This window comes from Schistocerca nitens, chromosome 1 (assembly GCF_023898315.1).
Source record: "Schistocerca nitens isolate TAMUIC-IGC-003100 chromosome 1, iqSchNite1.1, whole genome shotgun sequence".
Taxonomy (NCBI): Eukaryota; Metazoa; Arthropoda; class Insecta; order Orthoptera; family Acrididae; genus Schistocerca; species Schistocerca nitens.
In genome coordinates this window covers 362,252,549-362,275,744 of record NC_064614.1, presented here as the reverse complement: position 1 = coordinate 362,275,744, position 23,196 = coordinate 362,252,549, and positions in this window count along the sequence as shown.

Sequence of the window (23,196 nt, the reverse complement as noted above, 5' to 3'; positions counted from 1 at the left end):
GCCACGTCAAAGGATTGAGGAGGTCGGTGGAAAACATTCGGCTCACGTTTGGCATCTGTCACGGTACCGATCACGCGATCAAGACAGCATGTGAAGTTCCGGGAAATCCGTACGCACTTGGCTCCCCACAGTCTGACGGAGAAATAGAGTTTTCACAGAATGTCGACATCATTGCAGCACCTTGAACGGTATCACGATGAAGAATATCGTTTCCCGTCGCCTACTGCCGCTGGTGACGAAACATCGTATCATCATTTTGAACCGAAAAGCAAGCATCAGAGCCGAGGAAGGGGACACATGGACTCACCCCAGCGAAAAATTCTTAGGTGTGAACGCCAGCTCTGGGAATGTCATGACGACCTGTTTCATTGACTGCAAAGCCCGTTGCTCATTTATTTTCTGGAATACAGCGCCACAACTAACGCACAGCGGTACGTAGATACTTTGCAAAATTTGAAGCACGCCATGAAGTCCAAACGCCCGGGATTGTTGACGGGCGGCATCAGTCTGTTGCAGAATAATATCCGTCCACATATTGCCGAAGTTTTTTCGACGACGGTATAGAAGTTTCGCTGGGAAGCCCTTACACAGCCTGCATACAATCCCAATCCATCCACATGTGATTTCCATATTTTTGGAGCCCTGTAGGAAGACGTTTGTGGCCGTCGATTTTCTTCGGACGAAGATGTGAACGCCATGGTTTCGTAGGAAACAGAAAACATTTTTTCATTAAGGCAATGAAAGTCTTGTCTCACAGTGGGATAAATGCATCGACAGTTATGGTGTCCATTTTTTACATAATAAACAGTATACTTCTTTTTTTTATATCAGTCTTGTTTTCATTTGCCTGCCCTTAATACATTAGTGAGGAACACAATAAAATGAAGACAGAGAATGCTTACATACATGCTACGACAAGGCTCGTTGCTGAAAACTACACTCGAAAGAATGATGGTAAGGAAGAATCGCTGGGGGAGGTCTTGTGTATTATACAGATCCTCGATGGTGTGGGATGCCAATGTTATACTGAAATGAGAGAACAGCTAACGAACGATGAGAATGAACATATACTTCAAAGCATGCTTAGGAAGACGACCAAAACAACAACGATGAAATACGAAGTGGGCTTTCACGACCTGAGCTTACTTTACTTAAAAATTTCTGACAGAGAGGTCGTGGTTGATTCATAAAATTATCAGCTAAAATTTCGTCTGCCAGAAGTATCTTCAGAGGTTGTAGCGTTTCATTTCCGAAGCGTCTGCCAGAGACTGAATAATTTTACGCATCCACTAGTGCTTCATCTCTGAAGATATCTCCCACGGACGGGGATGAAACCCACGTTCTCCCAGCCTGAAGGTGTCAGTGTGAAGAATATGATGTGATAATGGTACATACAGTACAAACTTCATTTTATGTTAGGTTAATTGCAAATAATAATTAAAAATTACGTTTACAAAAATATTAAAAGAAACATTCCTTCAGCTCGTTATACGCTATGAGATAACTTTGAAAAAAAAAAAACGATACCTGCTTTTACAGAAGACTGTTAAAATGGTCCTCTCAACAATGCACGTGACTGCATGGAGACAAGTATTTGACACGTGAATTTTTAGGTTTCTGTCTCCTATAGCAGTATTGTACGTGGACTGACACAGAATTATGTAGAATTTGTGTGTTTAACATTTAAGAAAGCCAAGAATGGTAATATGTTCAGATATTGACTAATTACAAAAGAAAAACGCGAGGAAAGCGATTTTTTATATTTCTCTGCATCTTTCAATACTCTGTGTTAAAAAAAAAGAATAATTCAGGGCCTGTGCTCATGATCTAGTCTCTAGTGGAAAAATTAGCCGTACGGCATAATGGCCAATGTCGCTTCTTTCACTCCGATGCCTACCCAAAAATGGTATGAAGAATACAGTGAAATCTAAACATCGCGTAATTCCCAGAGGTGGCGCATATAAACAGTCTACACTGTTGTTGTTGTTGTTGTTGTGGCCTTCAGTCCTGAGACTGGTTTGATGCAGCTCTCCATGCTACTCTATCCTGTGCAATCTTCTTCATCTCCCAGTACCTACTGCAGCCTACATCCTTCTGAATCTGCTTAGTGTATTCATCTCACACTACTGGCCATTAAAATTGCTACACCAAGAAGAAATGCAGATGATAAACGGGTATTCATTGGACAAATATATTATACTAGAACTGAAATATGAGTACATTTTCACGCAATTTGGGTGCATAGATCCTGAGAAATCAGTACCCAGAACCACCACCTCTGGCCGTAATAACGGCTTTGATACGCCTGGGCATTGAGTCAAACAGAGCTTGGATGGCGTGTACAGGTACAGCTCCCATGCAGCTTCAACACGATACTACAGTTCATCAAGAGTAGTGACTGGCGTATTGTGACGAGCCAGTTGCTAGGCCCTATTGACCAGACGTTTACAATTGGTGAGAGATCGGGAGAATGTGCTGGCCAGGGCAGCAGTCGAACATTTTCTGTATCCAGAAAGGCCCGTACAGTACCGGCAACATGCGGTCATGCATTATCATGCTGAAATGTAGGGTTTCGCAGGGATCGAATGAAGGGTAGAGCCACGGGTCGTAACACATCTGAAATGTAACGTCCACTGTTCAAAGAGCCGTCAATGCCAATGACCGAGACGTGTAACCAATGACACCCCATACCATCACGCCGGGTGATACGCCAGTATGGCGATGACGAATACATGCTACAAATGTGCGTTCACTGCGATGTCGCCAAACATGGATGCGACTATCATGATGCTGTAAACAGAACCTGGATTCATCCGAAAAAATGACGTTCCGCCGTTCGTGCACCTACGTTCGTCGTTGAGTACACCATCGCAGGCGCTCCTGTCTGTGATGCAGAGTCAAGCGTAACCGCAGCCATGGTCTCCGAGCTGATAGTCCATGCTGCTGCAAACGTCGTCGAACTGTTCGTGCAGATGGTTGTTGTCTTGCAAACGTCCCCATCTGTTGACTCAGGGATCGAGACGTGGCTGCACGATCCGTTACAGCCATGCGGATAAGATGCCTGTCATCTCGACTGCTAGTGATACGAGGCCGTTGGGATCCAGCACAGCGTCCGTTATTACCCTCCTGAACCCACCGATTCCATATTCTGCTAACAGTCGTTGGATCTCGGCCAACGCGAGCAGCAATGTCGCGATACGATAAACCGCAATCGCGATGGGTTACAATCCGACCTTTATGAAAGTCGGAAACGTGATGGACGCATTTCTCCTCCTTACACGCGGCATCAGTCACAACAACGTTTCACCAGGCAACGCCGGTCAACTGCTGTTTGTGTAAGAGAAATCGGTAGGAGAGTTTCCTCGTGTCAGCACGTTGTAGGTGTCGCCACTGGCGTCAATCTTGTGTGAATGCTCTGCAAAGCTAATCATTTGCATATCACAGCATCTTCTTCCTGTCGGTTAAATTTCGCGTCTGTAGCAAGTCATCTTCGTGGTGTAGCAATTTTAATGGCCAGTAGTGTATCTGTCCACTGTCTCTAAAAATGTGTGTCTGGCTGTAAATGAAAAGTGAACGTTGGTGTTGATGCTGTAAGGTTTTCATAGAACACGAATACAACGTATCGGCAGCTCTGACTGGTATCTGGGCAGGCGCCACCTGTCTGCACATGTACCTGCGTGTGGCCTTGCCAGGCGACTCAGGATGCCTCATTACGTAGCGCTTCCACAAACAAGCCACAGTCGCGCCACCGCAACCGCGGCTGCTGATCCGTCCCGGCGATTACTCGGCACGCGCCACCCTCACCGCCCCCGGCGAGCGGAACGGGCGCGTAAGCAACCAAAACGGCGATTATTTGGCGCGCTCCTGATGACTTATTGATGGCGCTCCCCTGGGCTTTCCCCTAATGACGCTGCAGCAATAATCCTTTGGCCCGCCTCCCGCCACCCGTCGCTCGGGAGCCGTGGACCACAGTCTGGCGGGATGTGCGGGTGGCAGGGGAAGGGGGGGGGGGGCAGGCAGGGTGCTGGCCATATGTCGTTGTGTGCAATTAAGCTTGCGGGTTTCATTCCAGCGTCCTCCATACGCTCCCTGTCTAAAGGAAATACGACACTGGGAATTGCTTCTTCTACCATCACAGTCTATGCTGAATACACTACCGTTTACGAAAAAAGCAACACATTAAATGTGACACGCGAACGATTGAAACTTATTGGGAACTGAAAGAAGAATATAACATTTACATTGACGTAACCCGCAAAGCAAGTTCATCTAGAACGCCGGGCAAAACAATGAGTTACTCCGAGGCCGCGCAGTATTGACTCTAGCCTTGATATTGGTTCATTTGTCGCACAAGTTTCTTCGGTAACGCTGTATACGGCTAAAGCTTCTCATTAATGATTAAACCTCTCGTAGTCACCCAACTGCTGGGTTCTGATTGTTACGTTTCACCCTCTGATCTGCATAGTCCCACGCATTTTCTGTGGAATTAAGTTCGGGTGATGTAACGAGCCAGTCGAAATGGAAGAGGATGCTTAACTGTTCGCCAAACGAGGAACGTATGTCAGTGGTTGTTGTCATACAGCAAGATTGGGATGTCTATCATGAAGATGTAGAAGAAAGGGAAACACTTGGTCACCAAGAGTGGTGAAATAAACTTCCCGGTTCATGTTCGTGGTAACTTTAAAGTGTGGGCCTAATTCATTGTGAGGAAAAAAGCTGGAAAACTACAGACCACCTCTGACCTGAACTACATCATCCACACACTACAAGTTCAAATTCAAGTGGCTCTGAGCACTATGGGATTTAACATCCGAGGTCATCAGTTCCTTAGAACTTAGAACTACTTGAACTTAACTAACCTAAGAACATCATACACATCCATGCCCGAGGCAGGATTCGAACCTGAGACTGTAGCAGCAGCTCGATTCCGGACTGGAGAGCCTAGAACCGCTCGGCCACTGCAGCCGGCCACACTACAACATAAAAGTCTCATTGGGTCATATGTATATGCGGCGCCTTGGATTATTTGAAGGGGGAGAAGACTAAATAGTGACTCATCGTGCCGTAGTATACTCCTGCAGGTGGCTATCGACCAGTTTCTGTGTTTTTGGTACATTTGAAACGTGCAGCTTCGCTTACCGCTGTGAGAAATGGCCTTTTGCTAGGTAGACGAGTTGCAACGGGTCTGCATTTGATGAGAAAGCAATTCGTGTCGTGTTTTAAACCGATTTTCATTCATAAGGCGTGAAACTCGTCTGCGATCCTTGTTGGTTAACATCTTTCTATGACCTGTTCATACTCTATGTCACGTGACTGGTCAACCATTCCTTGAAGAGACGTTGGACAGTCTGCGATAGTAAACTTAACAAATCGGACAACTTCATTCGCTGTTTGGTCATGGGCCGGTCCAGATAAGATAGTTCCTCTCAGCAACTGTGTCACCTCTCCACGTCCATCCATCTTACTATGCTATATAATGGACTGACACATAAACACGGCTTCACTGCCAAGAGATTCTGTCGGCGGTGGAGGGTTACACGGCCGCCTGTTCCATTTCTACATCACCTCCAGCTCAAGGAGACGTCCAGTACTCTGTCCGGCGAGCTTATATGTGGCGGAGGGGCTTTGTAGTACCATTACCTTCCTTTTTTTTCTCTGTTCTATTCTGAATGGTGCTGGAAGAATGACTATTCTAATTTCAGCCGAAAACTAACCTAACTCTAGACATACAAGCCCATGTTGCTGCGGAGCTGGCAACCTCACCTGAGAAATCGAAGTCTATCTGTCGTATGTCGGCCCTGTTGAGACCATTCGATTACAAGTATGCGAACAGTTTTGCCTGTCTTGAAGCTGATGTCATACCATATACAGCTTATTCATCCACTTACGAGGATGACTTCGACTGGCGACTTGAGGCTGCTGAGTTGATGCTCAACAAGTTTCTCGAGGACCATGACCTCGTGTGAAATACTGTCGGACTGATGAGGCCGAAGTCCACACATCAGGCTTGGTGATTAGGCACAACTGCGTGTGCTGGCGGCGAGAGAACCCCACAGAGTACGGTTTCAAGTACCCTGGGGTGATGGTGTAGGACAGTGTGACGTACGAAGAATTGATTGGCCCGTTCTTCCTGGAAGGTCACATCACGTGGGTAACCTACCTTGAGTTACTGAGGCATAATTTCGTCTCGGAATTTCAGAACAGACCAAATTTTGATGAACTGTGGTGGCAGCAAGATTCTGCTTCGTCGGGTGCTCCACCACACTTCTCCAAAACCGTCGGCGTTCTTGCATGAAGTGTTTCCTAAGCGCTGGACTGGCCGTTCGAGACCTATGGAATGGCCATTCAAGCGTTAGGGAGTGGCCAGTCCAATCTCCCGACTTAGCCCCATCGCACTCTTTTCTTTGGCGATACCTTAAGGAAAAAAGGTAATCATATTTCCGTTAACTAGCAGCTGCTTGTGGTGATGTTTCGGTGGACATGTGCGGAAAGGCGAATGAAAATGTTTCTGGGCATTTACACGCTTGTGTTGACTTAAAGGGTGGACCTACCTTGAAAATCGGTGTCGTAACAATCACTAGCATGTGTGCGTTATTCCACTTTTGTAACCCTTACTAGCATTTAACAACAAAATAACATATAATAAGTGACTGCCTAATTGAATCTGGCTAATCCTGGAAATACGAGCATCCAAAATCAGAAACAGATTCATGAAATGCTATGTTTGCTGTAAATTTCTGTATAGGAGTTGTTCGTGGTCAGAAGATAATAGTTAAGTGACTGCCGAGGTTGAGCTGCATAGATCCACAGTTAGGAGATTGTCAAGTCCGTAGAACATGTCACAAAACAAGAATACGTGTTACATATTTTAAAAAAAGGAAGATGTTAAAGTTCCTTCAACAAAATCTGAATGAAATAGTTATCTCAGAGAGTCGTAAACATATTGACATTTAAGCAAAACTAACAAATATGTTATAAAACACTGAGGTGCATATAACTATTTTTAGGCTGTTGTAGCTAGGCCTCAACAAAAAGAAAATTTATCTTCGTTGATCACATTAATACACTGATGACTGTCAGAAGTACTTTATGTAATACTCGCGTTATTTCACATTTTAACAATATATACGTTAACTGAAATAGAAAAAAAATCAAAATACTCTTAAACTGAACTTTATAAAAAACTAAGCTCTTCATATCTGCTGGCAAGTTTTTGAATACTGTATAAATTACTGGATCAAAGTATTTACATCTTTACTAGATTATTCTCATATATGGCCCTGTTTCCATGAACTGAGCTGTGATTTTGTGAAAAGGGGTCGATTACTTGGTTCAAATGGCTCTGAGGACTATGGGACTTAACATATGAGGTCTTCAGTCCCCTAGAACTTAGAACTACTTAAACCTAACTAACCTAAGGACATCGCACACATCCATGCCCGAGGCAGGATTCGAACCTGCGACCGTAGTGGTCGCGTGGCTCCAGAGTGTAGCGCCTAGAACCGCTCGGCCACTCCGGCAGGCGGTCGATTACTTCTGACAAATTTAATTAAATATTAAATATATTGGAAAGTGCGAGGTGCCGGGGCTAGCAGTGTATTTATCACTAAATTTTACTAGAATCCACATATGTAAATCATGCTCTAAGCCCCCCCTATTCTAACTCCGACTTTTGCTGTTGCACAAGGATAAAAAAAAAAATACGCAAACTGACTCTAATCAACCCTGCCAGTGGAGTAGAACAGAGTTTGGCACCTGCAATAATTTAATTTGATAAATAAGTTAAATAAACAAAGGTTTCATTAACATAGGGAGGAATGATGGGGTTGCCCTATCGATTAACAGAATGAAAGTTCTGTCCAAAATAACAATATGATTTATTAAGATTAAACACAGAATAGTAAAAGAAATACAGGAAATATTTATAAAACATCAAATTGGCTAAATTGGAGATTCATACAAACACTATAAAGGTGAAGTTGTCCCTAACTTAGATCGTGAGGTTTAAGACGAAGTGGTATGTGGAGCCAATTCCTTGCCACTCAAATCTCAAGAGAGACACACAGCTAACCCAACAGTAATTGCTGCTACTCAAGACAGAACAGAGTTAGAAAAAGACGAACAGGCGCGCTCTGCTGAGCTCTGATTATCACCTAGGAAAATCCCTATCTGCCGGTGCTGCGGACATACATTACCAAAACTGCCTTATCAACTGCTAGAACACGATCTGGCGTACCGCAGGCGAGGGCTGGTTGCTTCGACGTCCTCGACCGAAAAGCGACTGCCGACTACCCAGAGCACCCGTACAGGCCGAACACACAACATTCCCGCCCTCACGACAGTGGCCGTGGTTACGTTCCAATCAGCAACTCGAAAACCGGCGGAAATTCCACTCCATTGCCGGAGCACTACCATTCCACCAATGGAGATTCTTGGCGCCAATTTCTGTGCTGATTTTGCTACGTCACGGAGCTATGCCCTGAGCAAACCAATCACCGTTACTATTTTGCAGAAAGTGCGGGAATTTTCCCGCCACAACTGCGTGGGTACACAAGTCATTCCCACGCCTCGCTGGTAGCCCGCCAGAAAGTGTTTTCGCAAAGTTTCTCCGAAGTAACGGAACCTCTAGCCCAGCCGCTACTTCACACCCCAGCGGGCGTGTCTCTTGACAATGTCGGCGTCTGCAAAGCATTCACTCGACTGCCTCACACACGTCGGCTTAACCCTCTCCAGTTCTACAGAGCCCGCCTGTCACCGGACCACCCGGGTGACGAGAGACGCTGCGTGGGAAGTCCGCATGTGAAGGAATAGCAGCCCTCCACCGCATGCAAATAGAGAGGAGAATCGTAAGATAGAAATATGAGAGGGGGCTCATGCCACCTCTCATTGCCCCTACGCCATTTTAGATTGTAATTGGTGAGCGGTTGGCTCACTTAGGAGCAAGGTAGTGAGTCAATCGCCCAAGAACGATCTTACAAAGTGAATCCACATACCGCACTCTATAAAAAAGATCATTGCAACTGAAAAATGCAACTCATAGAGGGAGGATTATTTATGATGTAGCCAACTTCACCTTCTTAATATGGAACACTAACACTCACATCACACATCCATACCCAGGGAGCCCCTTCCCAAACACCGATTCACGCAGACATTCACTCTCTAAATATGGCCCGGGCATCTGAGCCAAATATGGAGCAGTTTATTCTTTACAATCAGAGTTGGAGTGCTCCGCAATTAAATGCCCAAGATGTTACAACAGTTTTAATCATTAAACTAACCTGAACTCACTCACACATGATACTATATAAGTTAACAATCTCTTTGTGAGCTTTCAGAATCTAATTACAACCTCCGATTCATTCTGTCTCCCTGCAGCAAGAATAACCTTTACAAAATGTTCCCTGAACTGATGGTCCATTCACAATGACAGTGGTGGTATCTGCTTCAGTTTATGGGGACTTCAGGCACACTGTTTGCATACACACAACAATAAACACAAAATACAAAAAAAAACATGGTGTGGAGAACAGTACAGTAATCTGTAATAAGAATTACAGTGTAAAACACAAACGCATACAAGGTATAACATACATTACAAAAACAACATAAGAGAAAGAAATTTAAGAAAAAAAACAAGGTTCATGGGGCATCAAATTGTGCGTGCACATTGCACAAAGTTCACGACTGTGCTGAGAATGAGGCACTAAATCACATTGTTTGAAATATCCGTAGCACTTCATAAATTCTACAGTACTGACATCACATAAGGCTAAACGTCGGGTGTTGTTGCTACGTTGTTGCAACGGCAATAGGGTGTGCTGGAGCTTCTGCAGTACTCTGTTGAGATTGCACCAAGACCCACGCATATGATCACGGTAGCACGGTAGGAAGACACAGTGATAGGCTCTCCTCACGTCGATTAATTGTCTCTGAGATCTACTTGTTGGGATACATCACTAGTCTAAGTCTCTTCTCTCGCTGGACAGAACTTTACGTTTCCCAATATTGCAGTTCGACGAGGGATGATGGCACGTGGAGTGACTCCACAAGTGTGTGAGGTCATCCATACAGGATCGAACTAGGAGCGACTATTGTTAAAACTGCTCTCTAATAGAGAGGAGAAGTAAGTAATGAGACCATACATTTGTTAGTGTGGCACGATACTGCTTTGTGTATGCAGATCGGCCAATGCTAGTGAGTTGTAAAAACCCAAACAGGTGAGTATATAGCGTCCCTTTCTGTCCTGAGGCACATGAGGCGCAGGTTCTGACACGATATGTGATCTTCTTCGTGTACTCACGACAACGTGGTCTGCCGCAGGGAATCCCTCCAAACGGCTGCCGCGTCTGGAGAGCTAGCAGGCCGTCGCGTGTGGGTCGCGTGTCAGTGTCAACGGCCAGCCTCACTTTCGCTTGTGGCCCGGCGAGGGTCCCGCGTAATCCCTCAGGTACACGGCCCCGTGACTGACAGCCTGTAGGACCGGATGCTCTCGCACCCTTCACGTCAGGTAGCGCGCTGACGCTCTTTTCTTGCAGGTAGCCGCAGACCTCTTGTTCCCGCTCCGGCCGGCCTCCGCATTGCCACGATCCCCGTCATCTGCACAATTCTTACAAAAATCTTAAGCCTAACTTTTTCCCATGACCTTCTATGTTATAATAAATTTACATAATGAAACATTGATGGTCTGTCATTTCAGACACTCTTATTTTACTTTTATAGTTATTAATCTATGGCAATCATTATAACATCTAATCTAGACATGGAAATAATTTATTTTGATATATGTGTAGAGACCGATCTCAGTATTGTACATGGTGTGTGATAACTGATGCTTTGTAATGGATGAACAACTAAATGTGCGGGCCCGCACTAATATTACTATTAATTATATAGATCGACAGTAGACATGCTCAAGAATTAACTACCATATGCCAACGATCTACATTCTATGTCTTCTAAATAAATTATATTATTATGCAGGCTGAAGTTTTACTGAGTAATTCCTCTCACTCTTGGCTAGTACTCTGCTAGCAAACGCAATTGTCTTCCACACCCTGTTTCCTTCATGTACATAGTCTTGGAACACCATGACACCCAGACCGGAGTATGAACTGTCCGTTACTATGCAAAGCTCTTCTGCTAAATTAGGGTGTGATAGGATGGGTGCTTGTAATAATGCGAATTTTAATGCTTTCCATTCGGATTCAGCCGCCTCATCCCATTCCCAAGGAATCTTCTTTCCTGTAAGTTGATGCAACCGAGGACTGCTCTGAGTTTTGACATGTATAAAGCGGTTGTAAAAATTTATGATCCCCAAGAACCCCCTTAACTGCTTCTTTGTCGTAGGAATGGGAAACTTTTCAATCGCTTCGATCTTTTCGGGATTTGGCGCAATGCCCTCACCCGTGATGATATGTCCTAGAAATTTCACAGAGGACGTCCCAAAGTTCGATTTTTCGATATTGATAGTCACTCCGTATTCCTTGAATGTCGCTAGGAGTTCACCGAGGACCGCATTGTGCTCTCCCCAAGATTTCTCCGCGATCAGCAAATCGTCCACATAGCTGGTGACATGACGTTTCAAATTATCGCTTAGTATGCCGTCCAGCCCCCGAATGAATGCGGCAGATGAAACGTTCAAACCAAATGGTAGACGACGAAACCGGTAAAATCTTCCAAATGCTAAAAAGGCTGTGTACTGTCTGCAATTTGGATGGAGCTCGATCTGCCAGAAACTCGATTTTAGATCAACTGATGAGAAGATTGATATTCCATGGAAGTTTTGTAAGAGTTCCTCTAATCGTTCCGGTCTGTCTGTTTCGGGTTCTATTATGGTATTAATTTGTCGCGAGTCCAAGACTAAACGAATACTACCATCTGCCTTCTCGACTACTCTTAACGGGTTATTATAGGCTGAAGCCGTAGGTTCTATTATTCCTTCACTCAGCATTCGCGTAATTTCAGCTGCTACTTTCTGTCGATATGCCAAGGGGATTGGATAGGGTGGCACACGAAACTGGTTGTGCGGACGAACACGAAATTCATATTGGAAGTTCTTTATTGATCCTGTCTTGGGAAGGAAGACCTCCGCATGTTCTACTAGTAATTTATGAAGTTCTTTGCGGTGGTCGCTCCTTATATTCTTTATTGCTTCCACTTTTTCTCCTATTTTCTCCTTTATTTCTCCCATTATTCCGACTTCATTCTCATCCGTGTCCTCTCCCTTACCCGCAACGTCGACCTGTTCTTCCTTTCTGTCTTTCAGACACGCATAGTTTATCCGTACACAGTTAGACGGTAGTTGAGCTGGGATCAGCTGGTCGTCGAACTTAATGTGGACGGGATTCCCTTTCCTCAAAACCACTTCACCTCGTCCTAGATCAACTATCGCTTCATGTTCATTTAGGAAGTCTGTTCCTATTATCATGTCGATCGCCAGATTTGGCACGATCCAGAAGTTACACTCTATTTTGTGTCCTTGGCAGGAGAATTCCAGTCTTGTTTGTTGGGTGACCTCCGTACATTTACCCGCTAATGCCCCTTTTATTTTGGTTTTCTTAACCGATAGGACAGGCCAGTCCATCTCCTGAGAGCACCTCTTGTATGCTGCCTCGGATATTGCTGTTATGTAGCTTCCACTATCTATTATCGCATTCATACTCTTTTCAGCTATTGCTACTGTGATAAGAGGCTGCCGATCTTGTCGAGGAGTTGCTTTATGTTCCTCGAGCAGGATTTCTGATAAATCTTCGTAATGTATCATCCGTAGTTGGCCAGGTCCGAGATTACGTGCGAAATTCCGGCGGCCTGTGTTCGCACTAGTCTGGCGTCAATCCCTTGTTAAGCTCCCCCTCCTCTGACGTGCATTAGGATTTGCGGGTCTAGTTTCAATCTCCTGGTTCCACTGTTGTCCTTGGTTTCGCTCTCTCCAATTACGGTCGCTTTGGCGTTCGTTATTCCTCCTATCCCAGATTCCTTGTCTAGATTGACCCTGCTCCCTGACGTTCTGGTTTCCGTGTCTTTGGTTTCCATAACCTTGAATAGCGTAACCTTGACTTCCGTAACCCTGGTTTCCTAACTGACCAGTGCGATTATGCGATCTGTTGTCGTCTTCTGTTCCTGGCCGGTGGTATTTGTTACTTTGCCCCTTCTTCCTGTCCTTTGCGTCTTGTTTATCAAAGACTACTTCGAGTTCGCGCAATAGACTCTTGAATGCTTCTATGTCAGATCCACACTTGCCGACAAGTGTCTGTTGGTACCTAACTGGCAATTTGGAAAAGCAAAATTTAATGATTTCTCCGTTACTATATGGACTATCTAAAAATTGATTCTTCTTGAGTAAATCATCAAGAAATTTGGTTGCGCTCCTATGCCCGGACACTTCCAGTTCAGGACAAAATATTATATCCTCTTTAATCCTGTCTTGCGTTTCCTTTGACCAGTAGGTCCGCAGGAATGCACCAACAAATTCCTGATAGGTCCGACACGTCACTGCCACACCCCGCATCTTTTCCGCGGCTTGGCCTTCGATGTGTCCACACATGAATTCTAATTTAGCCTGGGTTGGCCGTGATGCCGGTAATGAATTTGTGAACTGCATCACCCAGCTCTTCGGATGCATCGACCCTCCATTTTCTTTGAACTTCTGGAATTTTAGCATCGACAGGAAGTGATTGTGATCAAAATCCGTTCTGATCCTCGTACTGGTGTTGTCACTCGTTTCCTATACTTGCACGTCTGCTGAGTGTCCTGCTCTATCTTGCTGATAACTGTGATGTGCTACCTCTGTATCACAGTGGAAGTGGCACTCAGAATTCACTCTCCTAAGTGGGCTATAATTATTGGAGCTATTACTCGCTGTTTCTGCGTGTGCATTGTTAGTTCCGCACTCGGTCATTGGGCTAGAGCACGGCGGGCTTTTCCTCGGAGACACAATTCTGTGTACTCCATCATGGGTATCCGAACGCGCAGTGCTCGTGTGCCCGTTTTGCTCCAGTTTTGCTATCCGACTCTCTACTTCTTCCATTCGTTTCGTGGTGTTCGCAACCGCGATATTACCTTGAGTTTTTAAGAATGCTAGGGATTTTGAGTGGGATTGTGTTGTACGTCGCAAGCGCCCTGCGAGTTTAGAAGTTGCTTCCGCGACTTTCATTGCCCCTATTGCTGCCGTTTTGGCCAGGCCTGCTACTTTTTGTGCAGCCATTGACATTTGTTTTACTTCTCCACATTCTTTCTTTATTGTTAGTAATTCCCCACGAATTTCCCCTATATGCGAAATTATTGCCTCAGTGTCCTTCTTACGCTGTTCATCAGCTTCTTCCTTCTCCTGCTTACGTTGTTTCTCCTCTTCTTCCTTCTCCTTCTTACGTTGTTTCTCCTCTTCTTCCTTCTCCCTCTTACGCTGTTTGTCAGCTTCTTCCTTCTCCTTCTTACGTTGTTTCTCCTCTTCTTCCTTCTCCCTCTTACACTGTTCGTCAGCTTCTTCCTTCTCCTTCTTACGTTGTTTCTCCTCTTCTTTCTTCTCCCTCTTACGCTGTTCGTCAGCTTCTTCTTTCATTGATCGTAGGAAGCTAAGTATTGGGTTTTCGTCCTCTTTTTGATCCTCTTCAAACATGGGCGATGTAACTCTGGACACCTGGGTGCTAGAGCTCTGACCTGACCGAGCTGGCCTCTGTCTGCACTCGTTCGTTTGACTATAAACTTCTGCTACCGTCTCGACCTGTGTGCCTGTCTCTAATTCATCCTCTACTTCACTATCATAATCACGGCCGCAACGCTGCTCTGAGATCGCGTCCAAATCACCTTCCTCATCAATGACCCTGGCGTCCTGTCCTGCTAAAAATGTGCCCATCTCATCTCTGAACCTATTCCCGTCAGTAAACTGCCCCTTATCCATTATGCTATCCTCTTTTGTTTTAGCTTCGCTCGATAATAATCGTGCCTTACTTCTCGTTATCATTCATGAAAAACAAATTTATCTAAAATGCACAATAAAATTAACCTACTCCATATACTTTTCGACATAGACACAAAATTTTAACAACGCTGTTGCAACGCTGTAATTACAAGCACAATTTGATGTGGTCCAGAAACCGCACACAAATCCGACAAAGTGCGATGTGGTACGGACACCACATCAACGAAACACAAAAAAACAATGAACAAAAAATATATACACTGAAAACAAAAACTGTAATCATGCGCCGCTACTTAAAACTAAACGCGGAACTACCAGAGCAAAAACTTGGGTATTAATCAATAAAAAAAATTAGAGAAAAAAATTTGAATGTTCGTACTAAGAATACTGTTTGTTAATCAGTGATTCTCAGGAAAGATCCGAGGCTAAGGGTCGCCATATTATGCGAGGTGCCGGGGCTAGCAGTGTATTTATCACTAAATTTTACTAGAATCCACATATGTAAATCATGCTCTAAGCCCCCCCTATTCTAACTCCGACTTTTGCTGTTGCACAAGGATAAAAAAAAAAATACGCGAACTGACTCTAATCAACCCTGCCAGTGGAGTAGAACAGAGTTTGGCACCTGCAATAATTTAATTTGATAAATAAGTTAAATAAACAAAGGTTTCATTAACATAGGGAGGAATGATGGGGTTGCCCTATCGATTAACAGAATGAAAGTTCTGTCCAAAATAACAATATGATTTATTAAGATTAAACACAGAATAGTAAAAGAAATACAGGAAATATTTATAAAACATCAAATTGGCTAAATTGGAGATTCATACAAACACTATAAAGGTGAAGTTGTCCCTAACTTAGATCGTGAGGTTTAAGACGAAGTGGTATGTGGAGCCAATTCCTTGCCACTCAAATCTCAAGAGAGACACACAGCTAACCCAACAGTAATTGCTGCTACTCAAGACAGAACAGAGTTAGAAAAAGACGAACAGGCGCGCTCTGCTGAGCTCTGATTATCACTTAGGAAAATCCCTATCTGCCGGTGCTGCGGACATACATTACCAAAACTGCCTTATCAACTGCTAGAACACGATCTGGCGTACCGCAGGCGAGGGCTGGTTGCTTCGACGTCCTCGACCGAAAAGCGACTGCCGACTACCCAGAGCACCCGTACAGGCCGAACACACAACATTCCCGCCCTCACGACAGTGGCCGTAGTTACGTTCCAATCAGCAACTCGAAAACCGGCGGAAATTCCACTCCATTGCCGGAGCACTACCATTCCACCAATGGAGATTCTTGGCGCCAATTTCTGTGCTGATTTTGCTACGTCACGGAGCTATGCCCTGAGCAAACCAATCACCGTTACTATTTTGCAGAAAGTGCGGGAATTTTCCCGCCACAACTGCGTGGGTACACAAGTCATTCCCACGCCTCGCTGGTAGCCCGCCAGAAAGTGTTTTCGCAAAGTTTCTCCGAAGTAACGGAACCTCTAGCCCAGCCGCTACTTCACACCCCAGCGGGCGTGTCTCTTGACAATGTCGGCGTCTGCAAAGCATTCACTCGACTGCCTCACACACGTCGGCTTAACCCTCTCCAGTTCTACAGAGCCCGCCTGTCACCGGACCACCCGGGTGACGAGAGACGCTGCGTGGGAAGTCCGCATGTGAAGGAATAGCAGCCCTCCACCGCATGCAAATAGAGAGGAGAATCGTAAGATAGAAATATGAGAGGGGGCTCATGCCACCTCTCAAAAGCAGTGGTTAGTATATCCAGTTCCTTGAACAGGCCTGTGTAAGACATTTTTGAGTTCACATGACAAATAACGAGTATACGGAAAAAAAGCTACATGAAGAACACAACGTATCTTAGCGATTGAAAAACTGGGCAAATGTTGCATATGCTTGAAGGGAAGACAGAATGAAACGTCCAAGGGGTAGGCTTATATCTGACTGCAAAAAGGAAGTTTGCTGATAATGCAGAATTCAGCATTTATGCTGACATGGTGAGGAGAGCTGTCTAACAACCGTATAAGTACAAGCTGAAGACTGATGGATGAAACAACAGTCATGTAGACAGATTAATTAAAAGGAAGATGGCATTACATTTTTGACTTGCTTGATCAGAAACATCTATCGGACGGGGAATAACGGACTATGGTTCTTCAGATTTTTCTGCTTTATTTCCGTACAGATATATGCATTGTCACACTCTGCGTTATATCTGTTATCTCGTTTGTTTTTCCACCATCTCAGGTCATTAATCGTGTGGAATGGGTCAACAGGTTTATGGAATAATCGAGTACGCGCATGCAAATTGCCAACCACGCACATTCAGGCGCAGAAACAACGCATAAATTCTGTCTGCATACTGCACTTAGCCACTACAAGTTTGTTTACCAAACTAAATTAGATCTGAGCCCTCAATATGTATGCGTTGTTAAAGCGCATTTACTAGAGTACACATTCTGTCGAGCAGATGTACGGATGTATGGGCAGCAGTAATAGGCAAGAGGATGCAGGGAATTATTACTACCGTTATTTTAACCCGTAATATTACTACGGTCCGTTTACCTACAATTACTGACACGAACAAACGCTAAATGAAGAAGCTCTCTATGAATTCCAGTCTGCAAAATGACAACTGTAGCAAATCAGTATTAACAATATTTTTCTCACATTTATCGTGTAATATGGAATGTTTTGTGGCTAAGAAAGTCACATAATTTTTTCACATTCAACAGGGAGTGTATTATCGTTTTCATTCCAAAGACTCGTTTTGTGTAGCTCTCGGCGGTACTACACCGTGTGCGGCCCTCTTCATCTCAGTGTAACAACTGCAATGTACGCTAATGAACCAAAACATTGTGACGACCTGCTTAATAGCTTCTTTATCCTTCTTTGGAACGAAATATATCACTGATTCTGCATATCACGGATCCGGCAGTTGGTTCGTTGGTTTGTGGAGGTATGTTGCATTAAATGTCTGTGCACAGTTCATGTAATTAGCGTAAATAACGAGCCGCTGATTTGCGCTCGCGGTGATGGCGCCCGATAGCGATCCAGACTGGTTCCATAGGATTGACATGAGATGAGTTCATTATAATGCTCATCAAACCACTTTAGCACAGTTACGGCTCCGAGACACGGCGAATTATGCTACTGAAAGGCGATGTCGCCGTCGGGGAAGACGTCGAATATGAAAATACTTGGTGGTTCGATGAACCCTCTGCCAGGCACTTAAATGTGATTTGCAGAGTCTCCGTGTAGATGTAGATGTAGAGGGGATGCAGGTGGTCCGGAGCTGTCAGCGTGTGTTCAACTACCACCATTGGTCCCACGCAGGTGCAGGAGAAGTTCACCCACAGCAAAATACTGCCCCCACCAGCCTTACATCCGTGGCTCGCTCCACGTTTCAAGCCGCCGTTCACCTCGATGACAGGGTTTGTGCAGACGACCATCGACCTAGTGTAGCAAAAAATTTATTCACCAGACGAGCCGACGCATTTCATTGACCGACGGTCGAATCCCAATGGTTCTATGCCCAATGCTATCGCAACTGACGATGTCATTGGGTCAACATGTGAACACGTGGGGGTGGTCTACTGCGAAGCTCCATGTTCAACAATGTAGGATGAACAGTGTGCTTCGAAACACTTGTGCGTGCACCAGCAATGTGCTCTTTTGTCAGAGATACCGCAGATCACCATCTATCCCACTTTACAGAGCTGACAAGCCTTCGACCCCCAAGTTCTGAGAAGGGTCGTGGACGTCCAATCATTTAGCGCCTAGCAGTAGTTTCACTGTCCTTCTACCTCTTTCCGTAGATGCTCACGACAGTAGCTCGTGAACATTCGACCAGCTTCACCATTTTCGAGATTGTCGTTCACAGGCTCTGTGTAATAACAAAATGGCGTTTGTCAAAGTCGCATATCTCAATGGATTTCCCTATTTACAGCCCATATTTTCTGTGTCTGCTCTGCTTACATACTTTTGTTACCGTGTCACGTGCTCGCACCACCACCAGGCAGCGTCCAACGTCGCGGTCAGCAGTGGTCACGGTGCTTTAGCGAAGACGGCTGCCGCTTGGACTCTGAAGGCATCCTCGGCTCGTTTCGGTGGATGGTTCGTTTTGTGAAGTCAACTAGCATCGCACTTGAGATGCAGGCTAAGCTGTCCACTTGTAGCACCGTACTCAGTGTTGATCGCGGGATGGAAGGTCTAAACCAAAGGCTCAGACGACTCTGCGACGGTATCGCATGCGAGAGTGGGTAGCAAACAGTGGTGAGTTCGTGTGTCAATCCACAGAAGGCGAAAGAGGGAGCAGGTCGTGTGGCCGGCTCCCTATGCTTTAGCAAAAGATACGAGGTGCTACACAGTCTTGATGATAACTCTAAGCCAACATGTGATGGCTCTCCTGTTGGGCCAGCGGCCGATTATACTGTCCAGTCCGGACAAGTGCAGAAGGTGGGTATGCTTGTCGTTGGGAGCTCCAATATTAGGCGGGTGATGGAGCCCTCAGGGAAATAGCAGGCAAGGCGGGAAACAATGCCAGTGTCTACTCGGTATGTTTGCAGAGGGATCTCGCCCGTGATGTGGAAGAGGCCCTGCCGGCGACTGTCGAACGCAGTGGGCACAACCGGCTGCATATAGTGGCACACGTCGGCACGAATGACCCCTGTCGCTTGGGCTCTGAGGACATCCTCGGCTCCTTTCGGCGGTTGGCTGATTTAGTCAATGCAACTAGCATCGCCCATGTGATGCAGGCTAAGCTGTCTATTTGTACCAACGTACTCAGTGTTGATCGGCCTCCTCTGTTGTGGAGCAGAGTGGAAAGTCTGAAGCAGAGGTTCAAACGATTCTGCGACGGCATGGGATGCGAATTTCTCGACCTCCGCTGTCGGGTACAGTATTGTACGGTTCCCCTCAATAGGCCAGGCGTGCACTGCACGCAGGAAGTAGCTACTAGGGTATTGGATTACATGTGGCGTGCATGTGGGACTTTTATAGGTTAGAGAAACCCTTCCTTGGGATCAAAGATGATTTGCCTGATAAATTAGCCACAGTGTCCTCAGAAAACGTTCGTTGTAGCAGATCAGAAACGGAAAAGTTTAATACGATTTTAGTAAACTGCAGGAACATCCAAAGAAAGGTTTCAAAATTAGTAGCGCCTACTAAAGGTTGTAATGCACATACAGTATTAGCAGCAAAAAGTTGGTTGAAACCAGACGACAGTGACAACGAAATCCTAAGTTCAAATTGGAATATTTATCGTATGGATATATTAGTCGCCAGTGGTGGCGCAGTGTTTAATGCAGTAAAGAATTCGATAAACTCTGGCGAAGTTATCACGGATTCCGATTGTGAAGTAATCTGAATGAAGTTAAGTATCAAACATCGCCCAAAAATGGTAATCGGATGCTTTTATAGATCGCCCGGATCAGGAGCTCCAGTGGTAGAGCGCTTCAGACAGAACTTGCAGACTATCGTTAAAACTTTTCCTGGTCATGCCGTTGTAATAAGGGGTGACTTCAACTTGCCATATATAGGTTAGGAGTGTCTTCATATCAAAACTGGTGCCGGAGACAGGGATTCGTGTGACATTATTCGGGATGTCTTGTCCGAAAATTAATTTGAGCAGATAGAGAAGCAACTCGAGAGGGCCACGTCTTAGACCTCCTGGCAACAAACAGACCTGAACGTAACGAATTAGTTAACTTAGAGGAAGGTATCAGTGATAGTATGTCTGTGATAGCTTCTACGACAACGGGTCTGACAAAGAATGTTAAGAAAGGTAGAAAGATATTTTTGCTTAACAAGAGTGACAGGATACAAATTTCAGAGTATCTGAGCAGTCAGCATAAAATACACTCCTGGAAATGGAAAAAAGAACACATTGACACCGGTGTGTCAGACCCACCATACTTGCTCCGGACACTGCGAGAGGACTGTACAAGCAATGATCACACGCACGGCACAGCGGACACACCAGGAACCGCGGTGTTGGCCGTCGAATGGCGCTAGCTGCGCAGCATTTGTGCACCGCCACCGTCAGTGTCAGCCAGTTTGCCGTGGCATACGGAGCTCCATCGCAGTCTTTAACACTGGTAGCATGCCGCGACAGCGTGGACGTGAACCGTATGTGCAGCTGACGGACTTTGAGCGAGGGCGTATTGTGGGCATGCGGGAGGCTGGGTGGACGTACCGCCGAATTGCTCAACACGTGGGGCGTGAGGTCTCCACAGTACATCGATGTTGTCGCCAGTGGTCGGCGGAAGGTTGTAACCTCCCCCTCACTTATCGACCTTAATGACAGTGAAAAATTAAACCGCGTGTACCTAATGGGAATTTTGGAAAAGCAATCATCACCGAAGTTAATCTGTCGGTAAAGAGGGAGGAAAGGGTTACATCTAAATGAAAGGAAAAATGCAAATGAAACTGGTGGAAATTAATTTTGAAAAGGGGTAAAGTTAATAAAGAAAGTAAATGTGCGGCCGTTACGTCAACAATTAACTAGCGGTAATTAGATATTTGAGATTTGGGGGAAATCACGGTCGCCTGTCCTAAGGACAATTACTATAGTCACTGAAAAAGAAAGGTTATTACACATATAATTAGCACTAGAAGCGTGGCAACTGAAGGTTGACACGTGTAGTGTGAAAACTGAAAGTTTGTCAGAAGTAATAAATTTCGCTACACTCTGACTGAATTTAGCAAAAGAATTAATAAAACCGAAAAATCGAAAGTTAATTTAGTGACTGAAGTTAATAGTGAGCTTTCTTTCTGAAGCACATCGAAATCCAGCAGAATACAGTTAGTCTTGGACTACCTCAACAATCATTTCAAAAGCAACTTGACTCTACGCAATTTAGAAACAAGAGATTTAACTTTGAACTTGAATTAAATGATTCTGAATAATTAACAATAATAAAATTTAGTACGTACCAAGCTGAGCTGCAGTCACAGGTAAGCTAAAATATGCTAACAAAACTCGCACTCTTAATTTGTGCTTGTGTAATCTAACTATTGTAGCCAGCTATGCTTTAACTGCACTTGGAAACTAAAGTAATGAAATGCAATGATAGTACTTTAATGCTGGCGTCTGAATTTCAACGACACTCGGTTTCATTTCGGAAAAGGAAGGGACCCTGCTTGGTAATGCAATTGGTACAATGAGCAACAAAGGTTCATGCTAAGTTGCTGTAATTTTGCGAGGCAAATGGAACAATGTGAAAAGCTGAGGTCTGCCATACAGTTCTGAAACTTTACGTGCTTTTGGTCTTCCTTGTTAGTTGATTGAAGGTTTGAAGCCGTCGATCGAGGAGGTGGCGACAGTCACTCATTGTCGGCCGTCGCTGTTGCAGAAGCTGGATGTTGGCGCGCGTTCTTCTCAACACGGTCACCAGACGAAAACGGGCTCTTGATGTGCGCCAGCTAATGCTTCCCGTCCGCGACACCATGTCAGAAACTATCATCGCAAGTCGAGCGCAATTACATGCTGCTAAACCCCGAAAGCGCGGCAACTCGCGGGAGCGTCACACCACACACCTGCTCCACTCGCTACTCCAGCCAGACTCCAACTGCTCTGCCCGCGCTCCACGCGGCAGAGTTAACACTACCAAAGATCCTACACACTTTGATTCTTCACACGACCTATCGATGTAATCGTTCGATAGCAGTTTTCCCTAGGCAAGACCCAGCGTAAAAATACAAATAATATTTACGAAACAAACCAATTATACACCGACATAAATATATATACATACAAATAGTAAAACAATTACAATATATAAAGGCACAGAAATGTCATATATTCTGGTAACAAATTAAGGAAAAAACTTACAGTACAACAGATGGAAATAGGAGGATATGCATTTCCGGCGTTACAAGGTGCACGTGCCCGTCGACCTGGGACCGGACCGCAGCGACGCACGGATGCACGCCAAGACCGTAGGATCCTACGTAGTGCCATAGGGGACCGCACCGCCACTTCCCAGCAAATTAGGGACACTGTTGCTCCTGGGGTATCGGCGAGGACCATTCGCAACCGTCTCCATGAAGCTGGGCTACGGTCCCGCACACCGTTAGGCCGTCTTCCGCTCACGCCCCAACATCGTGCAGCCCGCCTCCAGTGGTGTCGCGACAGGCGTGAATGGAGGGACGAATGGAGACGTGTCGTCTTCAGCGATGAGAGTCGCTTCTGCCTTGGTGCCAATGATGGTCGTATGCGTGTTTGGCGCCGTGCAGGTGAGCGCCACAATCAGGACTGCATAC